Source organism: Prinia subflava, chromosome 11, assembly GCF_021018805.1.
Source record: "Prinia subflava isolate CZ2003 ecotype Zambia chromosome 11, Cam_Psub_1.2, whole genome shotgun sequence".
Classification (NCBI taxonomy): Eukaryota; Metazoa; Chordata; class Aves; order Passeriformes; family Cisticolidae; genus Prinia; species Prinia subflava.
In genome coordinates this window covers 8,714,254-8,728,788 of record NC_086257.1, presented here as the reverse complement: position 1 = coordinate 8,728,788, position 14,535 = coordinate 8,714,254, and the positions used below count along the sequence as shown (strand labels likewise).

General features: G+C 39.0%; 1 long non-coding RNA gene across 1 annotated transcript in view; it reads right to left on the bottom strand.

The window, feature by feature from the left end:
- Positions 1-13,452, bottom strand: part of LOC134556020 (uncharacterized) — a 61,131-nt gene extending 47,679 nt beyond the window's left edge. Inside the window, exons 1-2 of the long non-coding RNA XR_010081538.1 lie at positions 13,364-13,452; positions 4,404-4,545 (exon numbers count right to left, since the gene is read on the bottom strand). This is a non-coding gene — a long non-coding RNA (uncharacterized LOC134556020). The remainder of the gene's footprint in view (positions 1-4,403; positions 4,546-13,363) is intronic.
- Between the last annotated feature and the right edge of the window lie 1,083 nt (positions 13,453-14,535).

Genomic DNA, 14,535 nt, shown 5'->3' with positions numbered 1-14,535 from the left:
ATGGGTTGCAAGCAAATAACCCATTATTATTTACCAAACTCAAGGATGATAGAATTAATGTCTACAACTTCATAGAGAAATACCATAAAAAGCCAGTGATGTCCCCAGTCAAAAGGAAAGGATAGCATAGCTGGAGGAATTGTGAGCCACTCTAAGGTAACTTTCAATTTGCCTTTGAATGGACAGAAGAAAATAATAATGTTCTTGTTCACACAAGTTTGATTCTATTTTTCTCAATTCTATTCAAGTTAAAACATACAAGGAAAGAAAACTCTTAATGAACAGGGCTCTGTGAGGGTCAGGGAAAGCAATACAGGCACTGAATAAATGAAATCCTCAATTCCTGACATTACCTTATCCCCAGTGAAAATCCAGATTTAAAAAAAAACCCCTCTGTACTGCACCATATCACTGCATAGTTATTGAAAGCTCGATGCACCAGTGCTTCCAAATTTATGGAACAATTAATTCTTCCGTAAAAGGGGCATGGAGCACAATTAAATTTCAAACCAAAGTCTTGATTCAGGCTTACTAGAGTAGCCTGAACTTTTTCCAAGTTTCAAAATTTAGTGAGAAACTTATCAATTAAGTAGAAGAATTTGATAAGCTGTACACATATTTTTCCATTCTTTCTCAGACTAGTTTTTTACAGTTATGCTCTGCTACAAGATTTTATCCAGTTGTTGAATAACAATAGCTTATATTGATCTCCCAGGCAGAGCTCTGTCTCTTTTGATTTCATGTGAACCCTCAAACATACAGATCAAGCCTTTGCCTTGGCATAAGAGCTGGAGGGTTTTCATTTATCTAAGAATTGTTTGTACCATTGCTGCTGGCCAAGGGATCCACCTCCTCTGGATTCTTTTGGACTTAGTTCTCTTGCAAAATTTCACCAGCGTTCAGATTCCTAATTCAATGAAGACTTGTTATAAACAACTCCTCCTCTCACCATTTTTTCTAGGTCACAGTCAGCCACCTTCCCTGGGAGGGGTGTGCTGTTGCCATGGCCTTTCCTTAGGATATCACTTATATAACAGTGCAATCTCTGTGGTGACGCAGGCCTCCTGCACTCCTGGCACAGCAGGACAGTGTGTGAAACCTGCATCCTCAGGGAAATCGTGGCTCCATCACAGTAATGCCTACTTGGCATCTCGAGCTAGAGATGGGACTGGGCTAAAACCGTGGTCAGATGCATGTGCTCTCTGAAGATTGTGCCTCTCAGTATGTACATAAACAATTGCCAGGTTACCACAGTGTTTTTCCTCTACCTCCAAAACTGTCTGCTCCCAGCTTGACAGAATCCATTTCTGTGCCACGGTCTAGGCTGCTCAGCCTTGAAAACAAGAACTTTTCCTTTTTTACAAATTTATCTGTCCCTCAGGTTAGCTGTAGGGAAGGGTGGGAAATGTGGAGGTGGGAGAGTCTTTCATCCACTATTTTACTGTCAAATAGTTTATAAACTAATAAATATGGATTCTGCTCCTGCCTGCCAACATTCAAAGAAGTTAAACTACTTAAGGTAAAGGAACAAGGAGAAAAGGAGAGGCAACTCCCTCCCACTCTGCACTTAGTGAACAAACAAGCTCACACTGTCCTTGTTGTGACTAAATGGTGTGGTTTCTGTCTCCTTCCTATCTACACTAATAGTCTTGAGTGGAACAAAAAAAGAGCTTCAAGAAATGATGATGTTTATACTAAAATGCCTCTCTCTTGGTAAAGCATGTTGATTTTGATAAACTGAGTCTTTTCAATAAACTTCAACATTATATAGAAGATTTCTGATTTTCTTAAATTATGATTTATGGCACTCTACACAGCCATAGCACTGTAAACTATGGTTTAATATGGTTTAAGAAAGATAGCTGTGTGTTTGTTAAGCTAGGAATAAGCTCATCCACATTAGAGAGGATTCTCTAACCTTGCCTGATTTTAGGAGTTTAATAATATCTGAGAGTCCTAAAATCCTGAGTACCCTGTGCACAAGAGAAGCAGGTGAGAGGTTGGTCAGACTCCTAAAATCCTGAGTACCCTGTGCACAAGAGAAGCAGGTGAGAGGTTGGCCAGGCTCCTAAAATCCTGAATACCCTGTGCACAAGAGAAGCAGGTGAGAGGTTGGCCAACACAGGAGCCAGATGAGCTGGCCAAGCCCGTTCTGCCTCATTGCCACCCCCAAGCCAAGGGATGAGGCAGCAGGGGGAGAAGAAGGAAGATGACAATGACTAAAGGAATGTGTTAATTATATAGAGTGCACAAAAAGAAGAGATGTTTGTGGTGTGACATCAGAGGTGCTGAAAGGACACAACACTCAGTGTGGGAACTTGACTTCACATAAAGCATTAGCTCTGACCCCCAGGTTACTCATTAGGAGCATTTTGGGTATACTATCATCTGCAGTTTAAAGGGACTTGGTTTCTTTGTTTTTAAAAAACTGATGTATCTTTACAATTTCTGTTTGGTGATACGAAGGGAAAGCAGAACAAGAAGAGGGAGCTAGCTATGTATTAGACTATGTATACAAAATGTTGCTGTATCAGGGAAATTATTTTTCTTTATCTAGTGGAATGAGTTACTGCCATTTAATGTGAAGCTAATTTTCTCCCAGTTCTGCATAAAAGATCTGAACTACAGCTTAGGTGACTATTCTGGGGCAGATCGACATCATTTTTCAGGCACAACAAAAGAAGGAAAGACAATTATGTTTTATTCAGGTATGAAAAAGTTAGAAAATGAAATTCACTAAAAATTTACAATTTGATGTATGAGATGAATAAATCACCAAGTAAAAAAACACAAAGTCAAATCTTTTATTCTTCTGGGACAAAATTGAACCAACTTGACATTTTTACTGAGGAAAGGGGAAGTTTTTGCAAAGAGTGGACCATTTCTATTCTACCTACAGATTTCTGTAAGGAATCAGAAATGGCTAGAGGTTTTCTCCAGTGCAGTGGGCAGCAGAACCTGTCCTGATGGATTTTGCTATCTAGATCATTAACTTTATACTATTCTATTTCAGAAGTAACTAACAGCCTTTAAGACTTCCACATAGGCAAAACATCTTTGGTACATCATTCTGTATTGTAAGGGGCAGCTCAATTTTTCACATATGTTCTAAATGTAATCCTTACCATATACCAGCTAGGACACCACTTCCAGTGGTCTTTGAGTTACAAAAACACAAAGAACAGTTGAAAATCTGAATTGCAGTCTTTCTTTTCTGGTTCTGAAAGTGAGTTTTTAAAACTTGGCAGTAAAGAGAACATTGAAGTGGCTGGTTTTCTCAGCCTCCCCAGATCACAAGAGTGTGATGCATCAAAGAAAGCCTTTCTCAGAGGCCTGTAGGGATATGAAGGGATATTGACTTCAGGTAATCTAGAGAGGCATCTTCCCATGTAATGTTTCTTATAACTAATGGGATTGTGTGGCTACAGAAACAACCAAAGGCATTTTGCATTTATTTGCAAACCCTCCCTCAAGACAGACATTTATCTGATCTTAAGTTCCCCTCTCATTATCTCCTTCTCCGCAGCACGATCACAGAGCTCCCCACTAGTAAACATTTGTTCTGAGGATGGGAATCCACCATCAACGTGCCTCTGTTGAGTGACTTTGCTGACTGAAAAAGTCAGGAAAATTGAAATAAATCACTGTGATGGCTTGCCATCCTCTTTTAGAGACAAAGAACCGCAAGTTTTGCTTTGCTGTGTAGCTAACATGAGAACTGGCAGCCGAGCTGCAGTGGCCCCTGGAAACCCTCTGTAGACACACTGGGCCCCACTGCCATGGCATGGCCAACAGGGAAGAAACCACAGTGAGGAACTCTTCTGGAAATTTCAAGTTACAGCAAATATGGGAGCCCCAGGAACTCTTACTTCATTGCCAAAGCTGTAATTTAATGTTCAGACTGAATTCATTGCACTGTGCATTGGGGAGACAATGTGGTCTGGAGGTTACAGAGGAGGGCTGGGAACCACAAGTATCCTCTTGGGATTCTGTCCAAAATGAGCTGCTCACTGCGTGACTTGAAGGAAGTCGCTTAATCTGATTTCTGTATGCCTTAGTTAATTTAGATATAAAACTGGATAGAAAGCAGAACAAAGCTAAAATTTCCTGTTACTGCAGTTAGACCTTATCTATGCAGCATAAATAAGTCCTTTTGACATAGTTCATTATGGAAAGAAATATCAGAGAAGAAAGGTGACCCAGAAACAGTCTGGTTTGTTAACAAGGGACAAAACCAGGCACTAAGAGAAGTAGGATTTTCAAATATTGAAAAAATGTATTAAAACAGTACAACAAATACTGTATTGTTCACAGTACCTGCAGAGAGTGGGTGGCTTTTGGATGGGAAAAAGTCTGAGAAGCCTCCGTGGCATTTTGTCATCCATTCCTGAAAAAGCTGTTACCTGAGCAACCAGATTGGCTTTGCTGGTGCTGAGATGAGGGTGCTCATCTGGAGTAATTTGATCAACAGTTTGCAGTATCCACTTGTGAGGAAGAAGCAGGGAATATCAAAGCTGTAAGCAGGTGTATTGCTGTCCTGATGACCTGTGGAAGAGGACAGAGTAGTCCTACAGGGTTGCATGTCTACACAACATCCAAAGACATTCACAGTAAGCAAAATGGGTCTCTGTATACCCTTCTGCCAGCTTGAAAGTCCATGGTTTTTTTTCTGGAGCTGGAATCAGAGTATTAAAGAGGTCTGGCTTTATCACACTCAGGGCTTTCTAGAAGCTGTTAATGTTTCAGCTCTGAACATAAATGATCACAAAAGAGAAGTGAAGTCCCCTCAGGATGGAGAGCTGGATAACTGTATGATTTTAAGGCAAACAAACAAAGCAACCAACCCTGGCTAACCCACAAAGTGGCTTACAGACTGAAGCCTGGATCCATATTTCAAAATATTCTGAAAGTTTAAAAGGTCCTGCATGGAAAACTATTCAAAGAGAGGTGTAGAGGTGTCATTCCAAATACAAATTCAAGAAGCAGAGACAAGCAGAGGAATTTTGTGCAGATCTCTATTTCATACAGGAAGGATTCTGAACTCATCAAAATATAGCAACAGTTCATCATCAGATGGAGATTTTAATGCCTGGATTTTCATATATGAAATTATATTTTTTATTTATGTATTTTAGCTGCATTTTCTTTCTCAGGAATACAGGCTCCACATTAGAGTAACGTGGGCCTGCCTGTGAGTAGAGGGCAAAACTGTGGCGACTGACAGAGAGATGTTCCACTTGGAAAGTCTGCAGGAGCCCAGCCGACATCCAAGGAAGTTTTACTCAAATAAACAATCCTGGACAGGGCTTGAAACCTACCAAATCATTCAGTTCATCTAACCCAATATTCTCTGAAAGCTGCACCAGGATCCAATCAAATTAATGGCCATACATTGAGAAAAAAAAAAAAGTCTTAACTACAGCAAGATTTTCCCCTCTGAGTTTAATATGCAACATACTGTCAAATAATATCAAAAAGTGTACAATATATTTTAATTGCACTGTTACTGTTTTTACAAGTTAATTGCTTTAAAGCATACTCTTTAATATTGCCTTTAAAAGTCATGTCAAATGAACACAATGGGAAAACACTCTGCAGTAAGCATGTATTCTCCCTCTGCTCACAAATGGCTTATAAAATTCAACAGCAACATTTTGGCAATCAGAACTATTTACATAGGAGACAGATGACTAGGCATGGGAAAGCAGCTTTTGTTCACATCAAAGGACCACATACAAATTCTCACATGGTACTCTCATTTTAAAAAATCCTCATTTTTATTTACAGAGAAAAAAGATTGAGCAACTTGATAAAAACATGAATGGTGAGAAGTACAGTATGTTGAAAGAGAGAGAATGCTGCATTACTAGTATAGCATAAGGAAAAGTTGTCTTATTGCATCATATAGAAAAGTCTCAGAGTTCAACCTGGGGACACAAAAGCATGGCTCCTGCACCATCTGCACTCTGTGAATGTCCTGTAGCAAAGGGGAACTTGTTAATTGATATTTCTTACTTTGACTACCTGGTTACAGCTATCTCTTATAACTGCTGCCTCACATCAATACCCTCTCTCATTACAAAAAACCCACACAATTTATATAAAGAACTTCCAGTTCGTATAAGGAACAAAATTAGGCATAGAAATCTACTTTCAAATGTTTGGGAAAAAGTATCCCAACAGGGTATATTGTATTTAAGAAGTGAATTCTGTGACAGCACTGAGCACAAGCAGCTCTCAGCTCTAAGGTTACTGCTTCACACCATGGCAACCTCAGCTTGACTGAAGAATTTTTAGGAACTTGGTTTCAATTACATGTTGTATCACACTAGTGGTTTTGGTGCTGAATAGAAGAACCTATAATATACTGCCTGGTAGTACAAATAATGCACATGATACAAAACTTTACTACTATTTTTCCCCCTTCCTCAATGGCTGCTGTTGTTTTTTGGGTGAATTTGGTCCTCCCAACTTCAACACAAATTCCATCAATTTCTAAACACCTAAATATTTTTTTCATAATAGCAGAATCTCATTTGCCGTGCACAAACTGTGAACCACTGAGGTACACAGGCAATTAGTGAGCAATGGCAGTTCAAAAACCCATGGCATCTCAACAAAATGCTGCCATTTCTGCACGTGCATGGACAAACACATTATGTAAACACAGGGTGTTTAACCCAGAGACAGGCACTGAAGGTCCTAGAGCTTCCATGCTTGCCTTCAGACTGTCCACAGTGTGTACCCAAAATGTAAGAGGCTATTTTCCTTGTGTAATGATGACTGTGGTCAACATATTCATTCCTCTGGTATGGTGGAGCTCCTTACATTAAAGGCTAGAATTTTTCTTCTCTGGAGCCAGACATCTGTCAGAAACAGTCAGAGACCATCTAGAAAATTCCCCCAGGAATGCAGGATCATCACAAGGCTCCTTCCCTCCTATTTTGACCACTTTTCTCATTATTCCTTTTTTAACACGGTTGCGTAGCAATGTGTGTTTAACAAGCACAAACACAACCATGACACTTCACATCATAGATGTTTCCCTTTAGGGAGAGGATGACAGGCACACTGTCATGTGCCAGATGGTCGTTATATTATTTAACATTCCACTGGAAGACACTGAGACATTCCTACATATGGTAGGAGAAGCTTCGAAGGGAGGAGTTCCTACCATGTGAAATGCAAGAGGCAGACACCATTACTTCCCCCAAGATCACTCATTTTTCCTTCCCCACATCTGGTGTAGTCCCATGTGCTCTTTACAACCAATAAACCAGAACACACCAGTCCTGGAGAACTGACTTGAAGGGAGTGACAGCTCAGACTCAATGCCCACTGAATTGGCAAATTCCCCGTGGCTGTTGTTTGCCTGGTGTGGATTTTTTCCAGCTATTCAAGCATAGTCTGAGGCTACTGAACTCCAGACAGAGTGCAGAGTCTGCCTGATGGCAGCAGCTCTTAGCACTGAGCACCTGCTGGACACAGACCACAAAGCTACAGCTTACTCACTAACTCATTGCCAAAGAGGCATTTTTACCCATTATTTTACCAACTGTAAAACACCTCAACATAAGTTTAAAATTTTCCTGTGGCTGTAATTCCACGTAGATGATTGTTTCAGACAATTTGACCTTTCTCTGGTCAGGGATGAGTGGCTTGGGGATGGGAGGAGCATTTCTAATACTAAACATGTATTTAGAAGTAATTCAAGAAAATTGTTTACCAACGGAAGTGATGTGTTTACTGTACAGTCAATACTACTTGATCTTAGAGAAGAACAACTTGTAAGGAAGGAGATTAAATGACTCATTAAAAGTTGTAATATGCATTTTTTTCTATTCCCAGGGAATAAAAATTTCTCTTATTTTATGAGTAAAACACGAAGTTCTGGACATGGATACTTCTTTCTTTGGTGCTTTGGTGCACTTTTTTTAAGTGCAGACTACTGATCTGGGAAATAAACCTTCTACCTTTATTGCATAGATCTAGGCATCTGGAAACAGTCAAACAGCATCTCAGTCCCTGATAAACTAAATCCTCAAAAGTAGACCTTTTTTCCAGGTATAATTGCAGTAACAAGGTACAACTCTTGCTATAGAATTGCTTTTGTCAGATAGAAAAATGTTGCTTTATATACAGGTCACTTACTTACAGAACAGTTTTGACTAGAAAAATGTTTGGAGAAGATGGGATGCTAAATTTGCTTTTTCCATATTGGTGGTGGCTGGAAGATCCAAGGATTAACTAGACCATTCCACCACCTTATAAGGGACCACGTTTAACTTCTTCAGCTGACAGAGAGGATCTGAAACCCAAAGAAGCTTTCCCATACATTTTAAAATATTGCACAGCTCCCTCAGCCCTTCCCCTAAGAGCCACGTTACTTTATATAACTTAGAAAAGCAAAGAGCTGAGTGGTTAAGGAAGTGCAATGTATAGTTTGAACTCAATTCAGAAGAATTGTGAACTGAACAGAATGGATTGGATTAAAAAAAGAAATAGCAGCTCCATTTAACTTCTCCACAACCATCAGTGGGGAACAATTATCGTAATTTAATCTTTATTTCAGAAGTGTTTTCATTTGAGACATCTGGTTCAAAAGGAAACATTTTAATTTTAATTTTGGCAAATAAAAAGCAATACATTTTAAATCTAATTTGATCTGTATGAGAAATCTTTCTAGCTGTTGATCTCCTGTTCAACAGAAGTTAGCACAAACTGTTAAAGTGTGAGCACAAACCAGAGTGCCTTTACCTGTCTGAGATTGTTCTGCTACTGGTGCACATTAAACAAGCTTTTCTTGACCCTCTGGATGATCAATGCTATTGTCTTCCAAGACCAGGATTTGAGCAGTCTGGGCTCTTGCAAGTCAGGTTGAGAATTTTTAAGTCCAGACATGAAGCCTGATGCAACCTGAAACTTTGTACAATACTGAAAAAAAAGGAAAGATTTGGAGATGCAACCAAATTCAGTGTTGAAGGATGAGTAGGTTCAAGATTCTTGTTTTCTCTAAAATGTCATAAACCTCTCAAGCTTTGGCATGGCACCTTCAGCAGTGCAGTGGTGCAGCCTGCTTGCACTAAATGGTTCCATTGGCTTCCAGCTTATTCCAGGTGGAATAAGGCACGTATGGCAGCAGAAAACATTTTCCTGGCTGGGATAGATAAGTTTATGACAAAGCAACCTACTCTTTGCCTTTTATTAAAGAGTTGTGTGTAACAAATTAGAATTCAAAAGTTCTCCTAAACAGAGAGAAAGGTTTCAAAATTTTAGTGTTGGAAATACCATTTGTCACTCTCTTGCTCAGTGAAAACATTTTATGCAAGAGCTAACCAAAATAAAAAACCTGCAGCCAGGAAAATAAGTGTTAAATCATGCTGACAGTCTTGTCAATTTTACATATTTTCACTGAAAACAAAGGCACTAGCTACTTATTTAATTCTACTTTAAAATATGTTAGCATGCTAAATAAGAAGTACAGCCTAAGATAAGACATAAATAGTTACTAGGATAGCCTAGCATCATTTATTATTTTTACTGATTTCTTTTTTTCCTGCCAGCTGCTTAGATCTGTTGTTTCTTCAAGCACTTGTTTTCTTAATTTCTTCTTAAAAAGAAGCACTTCTTGGGTAATTGCAAGGAGGGATTTGAAGAAATTTGCTGGCAATCAGATATCAGTAGACCGTGTGTGAAAATCTTTGCTCACTTCTGTCTTAAACAATTAAAAATTAGTGAATATATATTTATATATATATGTGTGTGTGTGTACTTGATCAAGAAACATAGAGTCAGACCTTGCTATTAGTTCAGAGCAGGACAATACTGCTGTGTTCTTGTCCCAGCTTCATTTAATAACAGTTTTATTTAAGCATGAAAGCTGATAATGTGAGTAAATAACAAGTTTCCATAGGGCTACCCCATACATCCATTCCCCTCAGTTAAATTTTCTTTCACACACCCAAACTCATGCTGTGTTGCCAAAGAAAATATTCAGAAATCAGATGGGGTAATTCCTTAATGAAGATAAACTATTCTTAGCTGTTTGACCATGAAGTTCTGCTATTTTCTCCTCATTGTTTTTTTTTAATTTGCTTTTTGGTTTGTTAGGTGGGGTTTTTTGGTATTATCTCTATTATAGAGGAAAAAAATGGAAAAGCTTTTATCATCCCAATTAGGTCCTCTGAATAGATGATAAGCCAAATAACTCATGTTAAATATTAGTTAAGACAAAGTACACAAGTTAGTGGGTTGAATTCAAGGTAAGAGAGGCAGATTTTTAACATGGGCAATTATGTCCTCTACTAGTTTAGCAAAGACTTCTTTCCCTGTGTAATGTGGATATATCTTTTCACTCAGACTCCAAGCCAACAAAGAATACACAAATTAATTCACCGTAGGCCAGTTTTTGGGGGGAGTTATCTTTTTTTAATTTATTACTAATTAAGCTTGGAGTCTAGCCATAGACCATGACTGAAGCCACAAACCAAGTGGGTTAGCTACCACTGAAAAAATAAACTTATCCAAAGGGTTCCAAATCAAAGAGCAAGTCAAGATCCAACAGCAGGGTCCAGAGAATCAAGCGCAGAGCAGCAACCAAAGAGTTTGGAAAAACATCCTCAGGCAGTCATTAGATTGGAAAACAGAAGGGAAGATATGTGCAGAACAACTGGTTTCCAAGTCTATAGAATTCACTGACTTCCTGCCATACAAATTTGATGACTAGTCTAATTCAAGGTAACATAAAAATAATTCTGCTTTCCTGCAGAGTGGCTGACTAGCTCATCCCACTCCCACCTCTCCCATTCCCAGGTGTATGAGACTTGTGCTCACCACAATTTAAAACCCAGTTGTGCTGCTGACCTGCCAAAACAAGTCTGGAAGGGATGCTGACCCCCAAGGAACCCTCAGCACAGTGCTGGGGCAGTTACCACAAATGCACTGACTACTCACAGTTCTCCTGAGTGACAGGGGCAGTCTTGGAGTAACCAAGGTCCTGAGACACTTTCTGCAGTGCACAGAAAACCCTCAGCTTGTTTCCAACTCCAGCTTCACCTTGAGTGTGTGAATGACTTCTGTCATTCCAAACATGGGTTAGGCCATACTGCTGGTTATGGTTTTGGAAAATACATCTCAGTGTATTTCCTCCATAAATGAGGCAAAAAGAAGCTGTTCCTCACGTGAAAAAGAGTTAAGCTGAGGAAATCCACTGTGGGATACCATGAATGCTAAAAGTTTACACATGTTTAAGGGAAAACTGCATGTGTTCATGAGAGGGAGACTTATTGAATGTTACCAAATACATAGGAGCTCTGTTGACTCGGGAAATCTCAAGCTCTGTTGACTTGGGAGAGCATTCACAGGGAAATGGTGCTCACTAATTCTGCTCCTACATTCTCACCAAGACAGGTACCCATTTTCAGTCACCATCAGAGAAGATGCTGGGCTGGGTAGGTCTTTGGTGTGAAATGAAGGTTCTTGTGTTATTTTTTTCATGTAGGTTGGGATTTCTTCACTGTTTTCTTAAGCTGTTGCTCACTGCTATTATACACTGTCTCAAGAACTCCTTTCCTCACAGAGGTTTCTACATTGAATTGCTGGATATGAGATGACCATTGGGTGTATAATGAAAACAGCATATTATCACAGTGTTTTACAGACCTTTACACAAGCTCCAACCATGAAAAGCAGTACCAGCAGAGTCTACTCCTTATCTCTACTTCCAACAGTTTGTAAACCACAAAATCATTCCTGTGCTTTTCCAAGCCTGCAGAGAATTCAGCTACCTAATAATGAACAATTGAGCTGCACAATGTCTACCATAACAGCTAGACATGTTGTTCTGCAGTACTTTAGTTCATTATGCAATTGTCATTACTATCACTGTAATTCTGTCTAAGTGTCGAAGCTTAGTCTAGTTATCCCTGGCAAAATACACTGTTCCATTCATTTCCCAAAAACAATTGTTTATTTCTTCTTCCTAATAACATCAGCTGCTTTCAGCTCTGTTGAGTAATGTAAATTAGTTATTCTACACTAGAAAGCCAGCGAACAAATTGGCCTTGCTCACAATAGCCTCTCAAGCAGGAACCATTTGCCAGAGATCATAAGATGAGCAGCTAATTGTGGCTTTCTAAAATGTTTTTTTCATATTCTCCACCACAGAAGTAGTATTTCTGCTTTATTCAGCTGACAAACACTAGCAGAACTGTGGAGGTGGGCTGAGCTTCAATGCAGTGATCTGAGCTTTCTCAAAAGCTCGGGTGTTTTGCAATCTCAGATTTTGTTTTTTTCCTTTGCAGACATTAAAGTTGGCTTCAAAACGTCATACTTGATATGCAATATTTATCACATTTCAAGCTGAGCATTATGTTTCTGAAGCATTTTGAGATACTAGAATGTTACGGGACATGTTTGCTAAGGATGAAAACAAATCTTTCTGGTGGTGGAGGTCAGTGTAACTTTAAACAGTTACAGAAATCACAGAAAATAGATGCTTCCACCCATGCTACATGGTCTCTCTTGTTTGAAGCACCATTCCTTTATAGCACACACCTAAAGTAGAGGTCAAGCCTAGCCAAGATGATAAAAGTGATCACAGAATTGTGCCGAGGATTAGAGAGGCCACAAAGACTGACAAGATCAGGAAACTTTGGCTACCTCTGTACTTACTGGATGAAATCCATGGTGGCATAATGCAGAAATTTAAATAAGCTTAGAAATAACCTCAGAAAACACATGAAATGTGATTCTCAAGCACAGGATATAGGTCAAGCTGGATCACTGAAAATTGCTCTTTGATGACCACGTTATTGTAAATTCTAATAATGTTACAAGAGAGAAAACATGTCAGAATTCCACCACAAGAATATTAAATTTTCAAAAAGAAATTACAGAAAAATGGCTAATCTTAGTTAAAAGAAAATTTAAAACAGCAGCTACAAGAGCAGGGCTATCGTATGCAGCAGGGAGGAGATTCAAAACATTACATAAAGACTCTCAGTTCACAGCCAACTAAGGGAAAAAGACTCCAAAAGTAGCAACAAGAACAACAGTATGGTTAAACTTCTGAGGAAGGACAGCTATAAGAAGATATATTAAAAAAAATTAGAAAATGTGGAAGATGTTGCTAGATGGAGAACACAGGAAAAGGTATTAATACTGTCAAGTTAAAGGTAAAAGCACATTGAAAAATATTTTCATAGTTGGTATAAAGTACAACTTACTATAGGTATAAAGACTACTAAAAAGAAAAACTTTTTCAAAAGTACTGGAAGCCAGGAGCCTGCCAGAAAGTTTCTGAAACCAACAGATCATAAAGACATAAACACTTAAGCAGATAAGCCCGTTTCAGAAACACTACCGAATTCTTTCCATTTGTGTGCAGCACAGGGAGGTCAGGCAGGTTCACCCACTAAGCCAGTCTGCCCAAGAAATCAGTCTGAGGAGCTGCCTCAAGCCAAAGTGTTAAAGAGGCAGCTTTTTTCCTGTAACATGAACTCTTTCTCTGTAACATGAACTGCATAAATTGCCAAGACAGGGAGTGTCCACCCAGGAGTTCAAAAGGACCCCAGTATAAAACTTTGCCAGGCTGTTACAGTGCACAGCTTATTGTGTAAATCTTCCTCATTTGCAGAGGGGTATAGTGGGCAAACACCTCCCAGATCTGCAATGTGGACCGAGGGTGTTCTTGCAAGCAACAGACCAAAGAATTTGGCTGCTGCTTCTGTAAGCCAGTAAAACATTTACTCTAGGTTGGAATCAATGGATACTTAGATAAATATGATTTAATGAGGAAGAGTCAATGAGCCTTTCAAGCACAGTGGTGCCTAGGAGAGTTATCAGAATGCTTTGAGTATTGATCAGTGTGTTAATAAAGTTAGTGAGTGTACTAGGATTTCCCCCAAAGATCCTGACACAGGTTTCTGAATGGCCTTGACAGCCACTACTCCTCTGTGGACTCTCTGACTTTGTTCTAGGATAAAGCAGTGTCTTCAAATGACAGAAACAAGGGTTTAAATTTTCAGATTGAAATACATTTGAATAGGGGTACTCCAAAAACCTCTACTGGGACCTGTGCCACTCAACATTCTCTTAATCTGAAAAGGTCAAACAGGGACAGAAACAGAGCAAGAGAATTTGCCAATCATAAAAACAGCAGTGGGGGAAAACCAAAATGAAATTCCCAATCTGGATTGTTAAAACTTAAGCTGGACTAAGAAGGATCAGAAGCTTCCCAGTATTGATAATTAGCTCATTAAATGAAAATAGAATTAATTGTCAATAAAAAGAGAGTAATGCATGTGGGGAAAAGCAGCCTTAACTGTTCCTGTGTGGTGATGATCTGGTTTTGCCATTATTCACATCTATTCATAGATATATGTATTCATGTATTCACATCTATTATCCAAATTTTGCTGCAGGTAACTACTAAAATAGCAGATAAATTGTCAGGAAGTAGCTAAAAATACTCAATCTAGTGATAGGAATTATTTTGACAGGAAGAGATAAGAAAATGTGTCTAGTCAAAACCCG